Source organism: Ceratotherium simum, chromosome 6 (genome assembly GCF_057802395.1).
Source record: "Ceratotherium simum simum isolate JZ-2026a chromosome 6, ASM5780239v1, whole genome shotgun sequence".
Classification (NCBI taxonomy): Eukaryota; Metazoa; Chordata; class Mammalia; order Perissodactyla; family Rhinocerotidae; genus Ceratotherium; species Ceratotherium simum.
The window spans coordinates 50,710,878-50,724,707 of NC_141905.1; positions in this window are offsets into that span (position 1 = coordinate 50,710,878).

A 13,830-nucleotide genomic window follows, 5' to 3' on the forward strand; every position below is an offset into this window, starting at 1 on the left:
CAAGGATAGGTTCTGAGAAATGCAGAATTAGGCGATTTCATCGTTGTGCGAACATCATAGCGTGTACTTACACAAACCTAGATGGTATAGCCTACTACACACCTAGGCTATATGGTACTAATCTTATGGGACCACCGTCATACATGCAGTCTGTAGTTGACCAAAAGGTCATTATGTGGCGCATGACTGTATTGGAATGATCTCTTCTCTTTTCTATCTATGCTATTTTCTTTGTGAATCTCATTGAGTTTCACAATTTTAATGTTTTCTGTATGCTGATCACTCTCAAATTTGTATTTCTGGCCCACATTTCTCCCTTGAATCCTGGATTCCTATATCCATCTGCCTAAATGACATCTCTGTAGGATTTCTATAGACATTTAAAACTTAATGTCTCAAAAACCAAGCTTCTATCTCTCCTTCATCCCAAATCCTGCTGCTTCCATAAACACGCCCATCTTAGTAAACGAAAACTCCATTCTTCCAGTTTCTCAAGCCAAATTCCTCTATTTCTCTCACACTTTACATTTAATATGTTAGTAAATTCTGTCTGTTCTACCTTCAAAATTTAACCAGAATCCGAGCACTGCTCACCATCTTCACTGCTACACCCTGGTCCAAGCCACAACTGTCTCTCAACTCTCTATTCAATTCTAACCTTGCTTCTGTAGTCTACTCTCCACACGGCAGCTGGAGCAAGCATGTTAAAAAGTCAGAACATGTTAGTTACTCCTCTGCACAATCCCTCCCATGGCATTCTATGGAAGCATGAAGCCCAGAGTCCTCACAAGAGCCTACAAGGATCTCCGTGGCCTGGCCTCTTTGCTCTCCTCTCCTATACACTCCCAGCCACTCACTCCACTTTAGCCTCTCTGTTCCTCACAACCTCTAAGCATGTGTCCACCTCAAGCTTTTACTCTTGGGAATCCCTCTAACTGGGATTCCCTCCAGTTAGGTCCATGGTCCCCTCACTTCCTCTAGGCTCTTAATCAAATGTCACCTTCTTAGTGAAGCTTTCCCTAGCTACCCTAGATAAAATTGTGCGACAACTCCCACCACCATCCCAGCCAACATGACCTCTACTCTTCCTTTGCTTTATTACTCCCCTTAGCACTCAGAAATCTTAAACATACTGTGCATTTTATTCATTCTCGCTGTTGTCTGTCTCCCCCACTATGATCTAAGTTCCATGAGGCCTGGGATGTTTGTTTACTCCCAACTCTCCCCTAGGGCTTAGAACAATCTCTGGCACATGGTGGGTACTCATTTCATGAATGAATTAATATATTAATGAAAACATACTTACATACTTTCTAGGTATTGAGGGCTAGAGTGAGAACAAAATCCACTGAAACGCAATTCCTGCCTTTGAGGTGTTAATAATTCTGAGGAGAGATGATAAATGCACACAAATCACTATAATACAAGGCTGTATGTGATAAGTGCCATGGCAGTGGGTGAGGAGAGAGAAATAGAAATTCCAAGGCAGGTTGAGAAGTCCAAGAATGTGTGATCAGCAGCTACTTTGTGCCAAGGAAGGCAGACTTGGATTTGATTAATCAGGATTGGACTGATCTTAGAATAAAATCTTTACATGGGAATTCAAGTGACTATATTCACTTATTCTATACAAGTCACTGGAGACATTGACTTGTCTCTCTATAACAAGGCAGAGAAAGTGACTTCAGTCTGCATTGGAAATATCAATATATGCTTCTGAAAATGTAGCATTGAACAATTTCAAAATTCAGAGCTTGAGGAACTATGCAGTCTGTAGTAGAACTGAATTGGATCTGTTAAGAAAATGACTTAAGGGTTAAAATTCTAAGCTAGATCAAGTAATTAAAACTTTAATCTAGGCGTATAACTTTGAATCCAGCGGTCCATAAGAGCTTTTGCATCCTATGACTGGCTAAAAGTCAATCTTATTAAACTCTGTGAAAGCAAGCTTAATAGGGGAGGGAGAGGGAAAGGAGAGACACGAAAGGGACAGGCCACAGTCCCAAAGGAGCCACTCTGTTGAGTAACACTTAGGTAGATGTAGAAGAAAGAGCCCAGTGTTAAGAAGCAAGATATCATTAAGGAGTGATATTTATGATCAGGGGGGCTAATATTGCCTAAGGTTATCAGGATGATATTATGAAGGAGGTTGAATATTCAACAGGCTTACAGGATGAGTTTAAACAAGACAAAGGAGGGAGTAATTTGCCAGAGCCTAAGCACCAGTCAGAGCAGGGGCACAGATGGTAGAATAAGGTGTGAGGGAGAAGGTCAGCTTCACCTAGCAAGGTTACATGGCCCAAGGCCATGGAATTATATACCACTGCTGATGTTCAGCTTATGCATAAGTATGGTCTTACTAGACACTAAAATATTAAAATACAGTGGATCTTCATTATTCACAGATTGCATATTTGCAAATTTGCCTGATTGCTAAACTTTACTTGTAACCCCAAAATCAGTTCTTGTGGCATTTTCATGGTCATTTATGGACACATGCAGAGCAGCAAAAAATTTGAGTCAACTGATACACACGTTCCCAGCTGAGGTGGAACAAGGTGACACTGTCTTCCCGTTTCAGCTCTCATACTATAAACCAGTGTCCTTTTCATGGTCTATGTAGTGCTATGTTTTTCACATTTTTGTGCTTTTTGTGGGTGATTTCACTGTTTTAAGTGGCCCCCAAGCATATTGCTGAAGTGCTCTTCTAGTGTGCCTAAGCAGAGAAAGGCTGTGATCTGCTGATGGAGAAAATAAGTTTAGTTCAGGGCTGTTGGCCATGAGTTCGACGTTAATTAATCACTAATATATATTAAATAATGTCTCTTTAAACAGAAACACACATAAAACAAGGTTATTTGTGGATCAGTTACAAAAATGTTGTGACCAGAGGCTCTCAGGAACCTAACTTTGTATTTTCCCTCTGAGCAATGTTCAGTGTTCACCAATTCAGTGTTCACAGCAACTTTATAGCACACAACTGCCACAAGTAATGAGAGCAACTGTACTTCCAGACTCTCTAGTAAACAGCTGTTAGTCCTACTCCTTAAGTATCTTCCTCTTGCTTTGGCTGCCCTGTTCTCTCCCTACTCACTCCATCCTTCTAGACGTCCCCATTGTCTATGAACTGAAGGCCCAGCAGGGCCTCTATAACACAGAAGACTACCATTCTGACTGGTGAGTGCCTGTGCTTTTCCCCAGGGAATATAATAAGTCCTCCATTAAGCTGAACTCACCAAAAGAACTCTTATTCAATCAAAATCATGTGAGCTCTCTCCTTTTAAAAAGAGAGATGCAACTCACAAGAAAAAAAAGATTTTGTGAAAGTAAAAAATTTTCTGACATCCATGAATTTTCAGCCAATCTCCTAGGCCCTCTAGAGTCCTGACAAATAAGACTGAGTTTCAGAATCAAGTATTTTGTAGATTTTTCAAAATACTAAGTTCCTGGGGTTAAGTTAAAAAAAAGAAAGCGAGAGAGCAAGACAGTAAGAAGTGAAGGAAATCTGATTATTGAGATAAGAATGCAGAATTTGCCATGTTAGAAGGATTGTTTTAGTGGTTAGATCCTATTGAGATTATTAGGATTTGACAGCAATGGAAAGTTGAAGAGGTGTACTGATTCTATCAACAGAGTTTAGGCCAAAGACCCTAGAGTCACAAAACACCTGGGTTAAAGTCCTGGCTTTGCCATATACTTACCATATATGACCTTGAGTAAGTCACTGAACCTTGATAAGCCCGCTTCTGAATTGGTTAAATGTAGACAATGCGAGTTCCACTCTCAAAGGGTATTTGGGGGAATTAAAACAGACAACGCATGCAGAATGTCAAGCCAGGAACCTGGCACAGAAAAAGGTCTCCAAAGTTGTTAGCAATTATCACTGCATTGTTTTTGAATAACATTTATACTTCTCTTAATATATAAATAATGCATGCTTATGTTTTAAAAAACTGGAAAGAAAAGAACATAGGAAAAAAAGCAATTATAATCTTATCACCTAGAGATTATCTCTTTAAAAAATTTGGTATATATCTTTTAGACAATATCCTTAAAAATTGTACCCTTTTTTTAAGGCTCTACAAATGCTGTCTACATTTATATGCAATTTCAGTGATAAAACGCATATAATGCAGTTCTTCGATGAAGAAAATAATTAGTTTCGTAGTGTAACAATTTTTAAAAAGTGTTGTTTATCTGTAGAGTATTTATTATAAGAATTGGAAGGCAGGTGTCAGTCAAGACCAAATTTTATACAAATGCCAACAATTATTTAGAAGAAACTTCTATCCTTATGGCTTTTTGGGCCATTTTCCTGTCTCCACACAGCCCTCAGCCTATACTCTTGTTGCTTAATTCCCATTTATTATATTAGACAGCTTCAGGATGACAGTCCAGCTGGCATTCCTAGAAGGGTAAGAACCATTCAGTCCTTGTCAGAACACACACACATCCATTTTCTGCCAAGAGTACTGCTGCAAACTGCCACCGCCTAAGCGCCAGGGAAAGAAAACACTTCCAGGCCCTTCCATTACAGTGGCTCTTCCATTATGGATGACTTTATTAGCAGCAGTTATTTGAACAGAGCTCAAAGTCTTCTGGGCAAGGGAATAGTGGTTTTCCTCTTGGACTGATTTGGCTTTATAGTCACTTAGATATGCTTGCATCCATGTTTCCTGTACCAGATCTTATCTATATAATAGATTAACACTGATCATAACTCTTAATACTTTTCTCCCCTCCTTGCCATGCAGTGTTCTTGCTCTCCAGAGTCCCATCTGAATATTATCTGACTGGGAAAAAAGCCAGCTACTTTACATTTCCCACCAGTCATGATCACAATTTATAACTCTGTCATATCTCTGCTGGCGTATTAAAGCAAATCGTAGCTGGAAGGAAATGTGAGATTGAGGTTCATAAATGAAAAATGGGAAGGACCAAAGACGGGAGTGAATTGTGCGAGGCTAAATACAGTGAGGGTAAGACCATGGGGATGAATAAAAGCCATCATTTTTTTTTAAACTTCTACCCCAGAGTTATCACATAGCTTTATTCTATTCCCTACTTGCAGAAGATTATTTTTAAGGATCCCTGTTAATAGAAGATTCCATCCATGAAAAAGAGTGATTCTCAAAGAAAGAAGGGAGAAGGCATTGAATTGGGGGCAAGATGGACTTCGAGATTTTTAGTGTTAATTAAAAGGGAGACATATGTTCCCAAAAGTTTGAAAAACATTGTTTCAGTAAAAGAACTCTAATTAAGTATCAAAAGGCTTCTTGGCAGGCATCTTCAGTTCCCTTAGAGATGTGTGTAAATTATGTTTATAGATGTTATGAGTTTTGTTATGGTGTTTCCCATTCAGCAGTTTCTGAGTAAGATGCAACAAGATTGAGGGGTAGCTGGGAGGACAGACCTCATTAATAATCTTGGATATTTTGGCTGTGAAAGACTGATGGTTCAGTATTTTGCTGAAACAAAGATACCATAACTGATCCATTCCAATGACACATGATGAGACTAATTTACACCTTCTGTAAAGACGCTACTGTTGTTCAGAACATTCTGGAGGCATTTCTAACTTACCTTCAGGAGCTCTTGTCTGCTACGTAGTTTTTCAACCATCCTCTAAGGTATTAAAAACTTTTTTTTTTGACATCAGAACTGATTATGGAACCAACATCATTTAAGAAGATGTTTCTTTGTTTAAAAAAATTACTTCATATTCTAAAATCAAATCTGGAATACCTACTTCTCAAGGCTTCTTTGTGGACTAATTGATTAGAATAGCTCTTTGTAAACACTTATTGTATACAAATATCAGTTGTTATTACCATCTAAAGTTCATGCCTTTATAGGTCATAATATTTAGCAACTAGGAAAATATAAAAATCACAAAGGAATTTGGTTTTTCCATTCTGTCCTGCTGGTAGATTTCAATAGACTCTTAATAAGATGGCTTTCTTTGAAAGAATGTGGTTACAGAGATTTGCATTGTGTTGTTCTGTCATGCTTTCCACATTATTTTGAACACATTTCAACTACTACTCAACACTTTTGGGGCTACTCCAGGCTTTGAATAGAAATGTGCCAAAAGATCAAATCCAGGCTACAGCTGGAGTTGGGGTCATCTTCCCAGGCCTTCACCCCTGTAAGCCCCACAGCAAGCGTTAACTGGAAGCCTGCAAGGTGCACGTTACCATTCTGGGAATCTCTGGAGGAGTGGGGGAGCTTCTAGAGCTGCCTTCAAGACTGGTGTTGGAATTCTTAGTTTGCCTGGAATTCACAAAATCTAGAAGTGTAGGTGTCAGCCCTGAGAACAAGCAGTTACCTTTCATCTCTTGCACCTTTCATCCAGGGCAGTCAAGGGTTCTCAAATTGTGGCCTGTGAACCATTTGTATAAGGACTCCTAGTCCCTACCCTAGACCTGATGAATCAGGGCTTTTAGAGTACAGCCCAGGAATCTCTGTTTTTTACAGTTTCCTGAAATGATTCTTATGCATTCTAAAATTTGAGAGTCATGGTTTTATGGGTTCTTAAAGCCAACTTCTCGGGTACTTATGAACTAGACCTGACAACATATCAGGTAAAGCTTTATTAAACTGGAAGATTCATTAGTGTTATGTACTTCATTCCTCATTAAGACAAAATAGCAAGAGGTACGTCTCCAGGTAAACAATTGTGAGGACATCAAGTCACACATGAATCAAGTCACAATGAATGCCCACACTCATTCCCCTCAATAAACTTCCTTTCCTATGCTCCTTTGGTTTTAGGTACTTTTGTCACTCAAACGCAGATTTTTTAAGATATAGTCATTTATTTAACAAATTGCTAAATTAATTAGCACCTACCATGAGCCAGGTCTTGTGCTTGTCACCAATAATACAGAAATGAATAAGTTAGGATCCTTCTTATCAAAGAGTTCACAGTCCAATCCTTTCTTCCTGGCCTGCTCTAACAATTGTTACAGAACAACCACCTCATTCCCCACAAAGAAATTCTAGAAATTTCCTAGTCCACTGCTTTTCCACTATGACCCTTAGAGCTCTGAAGTGCCTCAGATGTTCCCCTGAGGCTGTGTAGGTGGCAGATCAAGCAGGCTCTGTATAACTACCTACCATTCAACCATGACAGCGTCAGTTTTCTCTACTTATTTTTGTTATATGCCCACATGTACTTTCAGTTAAGACAAGAAAGAAAGTTTGTAAAACATCACCCTAGAATAGATACGTTTTCAAGTATTTATCTCCAACAAAGAGTTTTCAATCCTGTATTTCAGTCTCCCCTTCTTGACTTCTTTGATATTTCTGGTTCATCAGAGAAAACACTTCAAATTAGTGCTTACATGTCATAAACTCTTACCCCATCAGCCAAGATTTGATAAAGGTGTTTGCCTTCAAGGTAGCTGGAGGCAGTTAGAAACACTAACTTTCAGCGGAACCTTCTGTCCTGATATTTCACTTCGAAGAAGAAATTTTTGGAACCATGTCAAGTCACACAAGGAAATTTGAAACCACAAACCTTAACTCTCCCATTTGCTGAATTCTGTCTCTCATTCCAATCTGCTCCAATCTTGGTCTAGGCTGATCTCTTTGCTAAACTCCCCGTTGGCTATGGATCAGCATCGGCTTCCACTTAATTAAAAGATATTTGCATTGTCTGAAATAATATATGCCTTTCACATCAAGAGCCTACCTTCAAGTTTGTTCAATTGTTCGTAAGATGTTGAAAGAGAACAAGAAGGGCTTCTTGATTCGTCATCAGTTAATGATGTACATTAATGTATATGATTCTATCAACATACAAATTTAGACACAAAAGATTCGTGCTCCCCAGAGACTACATTTTAAGACAGAAGTAGTAGAGTGGACCACTTGGGAGGTGTAAGCACAGATTTCTGAGAGGATAAAGTTATTTCCAAATCCTCAAGAATGAATATAGCATCCTAGTCTGACTGAGTGACAATCAATAGCCTGAGATGTTTGCACTCTACCTCCCTAGAAATCTGTAGGCCAATAAGGGCTGCATGTTTACACTGGGGTATGAATACTTGTTTGGTCTTGGGGTAGTTCTTGTTGAAGCAATTCTTAATAGACAGCAATTGGAGTTCTGCCCCTTACTGTTTATGTTGTCTGTTGTAGAAGAGATAAGGGATTACAGACAGGGCTATTTCTGGATGAGGCAGTTTACAAACACATGGATTTATTCTACTGGAAGACTGACTCAATTTTAATTAGTCTAAAATCACTCTACTAATTTGGAGAGGTTTTAAATGTTCTCCACATTGTTGTAGTGAAACTTTGGGCTTAGGAATTGAGAAAAGCAAAGGATTAAGTCTCCATGACCTCCAAATGGATTCAGTGACTGCTATGGCCTCCTGGGAAGGAAAGTTCAAACAAAGTTTAGACTCTTATTTGCTTTGTGAATTTGGACATCTTTTTTGACATCTCTAGCCTCACATTCCAGAGTTCTCTCCCGCAAGACATAAAATTATCTATCAATGTAACTTCACAAGGTTATAATATAGATCTAAGTTCCTAAAAGCATTCTATAAAACCCTATATAAATGTAAAAGAAGTATAATAATCTTTTGTAACTATTACAAAATAGTGGTAATTAAATGAAGTCATTAACAGAGTCCAGCCCAGACCATAAACCCTTCTCAGAGCCACTGGAAGTTAGTGTTTCTACTGCCTCCAGCTCCCTTGAGTGCAAACACCATTATTAAAGCTTAGCCTGTAGGGAAAGGCCTCCGTGGACCATAGCATTTATGAAGTTGGCCTAGAGAAGAAGGAAACATGCCCAAATGAAAACTATTGATGTCCTCTAACTTATCCCTAAACTCATATTTCCTACATTTGGATAAAAGCATATCTCACAGCCAAAGGCACAGGTCGATGCCAAGCTGCATTTTCTGGAAAATGAAACATGAAAGAGTTTGTTTCATGGAAGACTACCTCTAAGACCTTTAGCAGCTTAAGCACACACAAGTACACGAAGGAATTTTCTCAAGATGAACTCAAAGAAGATAGCTCACTTTAGCCTATGTTTCGGCATCATACTGCCAAATCCAGCTAGGCAGTTTCATTCACGGCAATTTTTTGGAAGGTGGCAGGCATGCAGGGGCACACGGAAGGTAAATACCCAAAGAATATTACAAATGCAGGCATACCCATTACCGTCATGTTAAGAAAATCACAGCACATGGTTAGAGGTAATGTGGTCAGGTCCCTTCAGGTCATTTACTCAGAATTATAAAAGCATGGAAAGCACCTCCAAGAATGATTGAAAGGAGAAATGTAAGGGTGAGGACGTGCTTGTCAGCAAAGTCCTCTCTCCTCTCTGAATGAAACTCATTAGCTGCTCTAGTGCCTCCACATACGTGTCTATAAGTTGTGCATTGCATACCTCCAGGGGCACCATTCACATTAATGCCTATGAAAATGACACTCCCTGGAGTTGTTTAATGTACAACCTGCATGGCTGTACGTGGCAGGCCTAGGAGACCCTCTCTATCATTTGAGGGAGGGAGTAGAAGGGAAGTGTGTGGAAGAAAGTGGCTTTCCTTACAGATTGAAATTGAATCCTGGCTTCCATATACACTCTGGGCGTGATCATGGGAAGGTCATATAAGCTCTCTGAGTCTCGATTTCCTCTGTAAAAACGTGACAATGAAGAAGATCCTACAAGGTTGCTGGGTTAAATGAAGGTTAAATGAGATCATGTAGATAAAAGGCATCTGAGCCTGATACTCAGAAGGGACTCAGTAACGGACGATTATTAGTATTGACTCAGGCTGCCAAGCAGATACTAGAGGCAGCAGGCCTCCTTTATTTATAAAGAGAGATAATAATTATAATAATAGTTCCCCACATTTAAGGAGTGTTTTATGTATTACTATTGGTAGATCTACTATTAGTAGATCCATTTTACAGATTTGTTAAGTCACTTTCCCAAAGTCACAAAGTCAGTAAGTAGAAAAGCCAAAACTCACATCCCTTCCTTTGATTAAAGTCCAATGCCCTATCTCTGAGTGATTCAGTAAGAAACAAAGGGAGTTAAGGGAGGCACTTGAATGAAGCTCTATTGGCAAAGTGGGGTTGGCTCTTGAGCTTCTTTGGCAATGGATTTCATGGACTTGCTAAAGTCTATTTAAGATACTTCCTTTTTTCTCATCAGCCACCTTGGGACTGATTTTGTACAACCCAGGGACAAGAGAGAGATCAGCTCTCAGGCCACACAGACGCACCAAGAGAAAGGAATAGAAACGTGTGGAAGTTAAAGGTTGGCTCCAACATAAACTACTTCTGTTTTACCAGGAAATGTGTTTTGTTTTCTCATTGGATAATAGACGTGCATGATGTGCCAAGATTTGAACCAGTTCAACAATTACAACAAAAGGCTGAATTTTCAACAGAGCTTACGGTCTAATCACATTCCTTACCCTGACCTTGCCCAAAGTTCTAATCCCCATTCCACACCTAAAATAGGATGCCAGTCAAAAGTGAGGACTCTGAAATCTAACTGCTTGGAGTTTTATCCTGTTATGTAACACTTTGCACAAGGTTCTTCACCACTTTGTGCATCAGTTTTCTTCTCCTCTCTAAAACTGAGATAGTAATGACTGTATAAGCCCTTAGCAATAAAGGAGTTGATGTATAGAAAGCAGGTAGAAGAAGGCTTGTCACATGGTAGGTGCTCAATAAATTAGGAGTACATAAAAATGCTACATGTTTCTATACCTCATATAACACAGTTCAAAATACATAAAGCAAAAACTGATAGAACTAAAAGGAGAAATAGATACATCCACAAGTATAATCAGAGATTTCAAAATCCCACTTTAAATAACTGATAGAACAAGTAGAAAGAAAATAAAGATGTAGGAGACTTGGATAACATTTTAGTCAACTTGATGTAACTGACAATTGCAGAACAGTCCACTCAACAGAATACACATCCTTTACAAGTACTGTTATGGACTGAGTGTTTGTGCCCCCCAAATTCATATGTTGAAGGGAAAAACTGCCTATAGAAATGTCCCCTTGAATGAGTTCAGGGTCTAACATCCCTTGATGACAGTATAATCCTTGCTTGTAAGAATTCACCTTTTCATGGCAGAAAGAAGAACAAGGTCACAAAGAAGAAACCAAATACAAACTCTTCTAAGCAACCTTTAACTCATATTTCTATGAAAGCATGAGAATGTGATGTGACAAAGAAAAAAACAAGCTACTGAGGGACAGCAGAGCACAGTGATGACAAGAGTGGGTTCTGGAACCAGTCTCTCTGGTATGTATCATGACTCTGCCACATACTAGCTGAGTGATGTGGGGCAAGTTTCTAAAGCTCTCTGTGCCACTTATGGGATTGCTGTGAGGAATTAAATGAGTTACTAAATGTAAAATGTGTCAAATAGAGTCTGGTACATAGCAAGCATTTGATAAATGTCAGCCAGAGAACGAAACAAAACAAAACAGAAAAGAAAAAGTCAACAAAAGAGACACAGCTGGAGACAGAGAGACAGAGACAAGGAAAATATCAAGATGCATCATGTGGGAAATTAGCCCAGCAGAAGAAATCGGGTTATGTGTTAGAAAGCTGCTACCATTGGCAGAGACCTCAAAGCCATGGAGAACCCAACGTGCCACTGTTGGACCCATTGCCTATAAGAGATCTGTTAGGAAACAGAGATATGTTCTCTGCAAGAAGAATGGGGTTTGGGTAAGGTTTGGGCTCCCAAGTAGGCTTTGATTCAAAGACTCTTTTATGGGACTTGGGATGTCTTAGCAAAAGTTTGAAATAAACTTTGTGCTCAAGTTGCTATAAAACAGCAGCACTTGCTCACCTTGGGTGACAGAAGGTCAAGATGGGGTTTATTGCTACTACATAGTGTCAGAGCACTCACTTTGTGCTTCACATTGGCCCCTAACAACCACACATAGTCGGTTTGTCCACCTGGCCTCTGGCCATCACTTAGGATGTGCCTATTTGTTGTCCACTGATGACAACCACCCATAACTCCTAGACTGGTTTGCACCAAAGGGATTTCCTCCTTCAACCTAAAGGCAGAAGGATGCCACAGAACCCTCGTGTTTCAACCAATGTTCTCTTTGAATACAAGAAAAAGAAAGGCATTTAAACAGGCAAGAAGAGAAATTTATTGGAAAGTCATGGAATATGCAAAGGCAGAAAGTACAGCGGGCTTACCGACTGGCACCTGGGCCCGGAAAGCCTCCAGAAACCAAAGCAGCTGACTGCTGTCTTTCCTCTGCTTTCCCCCACTCTCTTTCCAGGGATGTGTGGGTCTTATCTCTCCTACCTGAACATCTGCTCATCCTCCACTGGTTCTGCAGATAAGCTTTCTTTGCATCTTCATTCAATGGCACAAGATGGTAGCCCCAAAATGGTTATCTTGACCTCCTTGTTTATGTATCCTAAATTTCTGGGAGATAATCTACTTATTGCTATGTGGATCAGATTTCCAACCCAGGTCCAGAAAGCAGTGGCCATAATAGAGGGATCATATAATATAACATGGCTGCAGGGGCCTAAACTGTGTGTGTGAGGAAGTGGGGGGTGGGAAATGGGGAGATCCTCGGAGAAAGGGGTTTAGATTTTGCAGGCTCTCAAACAAGCCTTCCTCCTGAGGCTGTCTTTGATAGATCAGGTGTACAGACGAGCAAAGAATTGATCTTAGACTCTGTGTGTCTATGTGTGCCTATGATATTAAGTCCCCTATCACATTTGTTCATAGTAAAGTGCTTCAAAGCTAAAATTCAGAACATGAGGTCATTGATTAACTTATCATCATCGTTATTTACTATAATTGACAGACAATACACTACATGTTTTTAAAGTGTACAATTTGATAAATTTTGACATATGTGTACACCTATGAAACCAGCTCTACAATCAAGATAGTGAACATACCCATTATCCCTGAAAGTTTGCTCATACCCCTTGGTGAACCATCTTTACTGCCCCTCTCCATCCTTCAAACAACTACCCATCTACTTTCTGTGACAATGGATTCATTTGCACTTTCTGGAATTTTATATAAATGGAACTATATAGTACACACCATTTTATGTAAATGGACCATAGAGTGCGTACTTTTTTGGTCTGCTTTCCTTTACTTAACATAATTACTTTAAGAAGTCATCCTTGGTGTTGCATATATCAATAGTTCACTCCTGCTTATTGCTGAGTTGTATTCGATCATATGGATACTTTCTTAAACATTTTCTAAACAGAGATTCTCAGAGTTCACAGGGATAAAAGTTCACACCAATTACCCACAAAGGTGTGTGGCAGGATAGATCTTAGCAAAATTTGAAATAAGCACTTCACTCAAGTTGCTACAGATCAGCAGAGTTACTTATGTTGTGTTTATGCAAATGATTACCAAAGAATATGGATTTCGACGATTTCTAAGCAGTGTCCCGTAACCACATTTATGCTACTCAGCAGGAGACAGCCTGCAATTGCTCTAAGGACCCAGAGGGTGAGAGAAAAGCAGCGGGAGAAGCAGGAGGAGCACAAGTCCTTTGAGTTCCAGCCCAGTTGTATTACCCAGGCGAGGTCATTTCCCATCTCTGAGCCTCAGTTTCCTTATTCACAAAATAGGGAAGCTGGAGAGCGGTGTCTCAGCTTTAGCTTTCATAGACTCTCCGAGCCTGACAGTGTCAGTGAGCGAGCTGTCTTCCCTCGGTACTGCTGGCTCTCAGGCAGATCAAACCCACTGCCAAGGATGAGCTACTCTTCTTATCTCCACCTAACAGGGAGCTCAAACTGCCTAGTAAGGGGTGACTTTTTCCAGTTAGTGT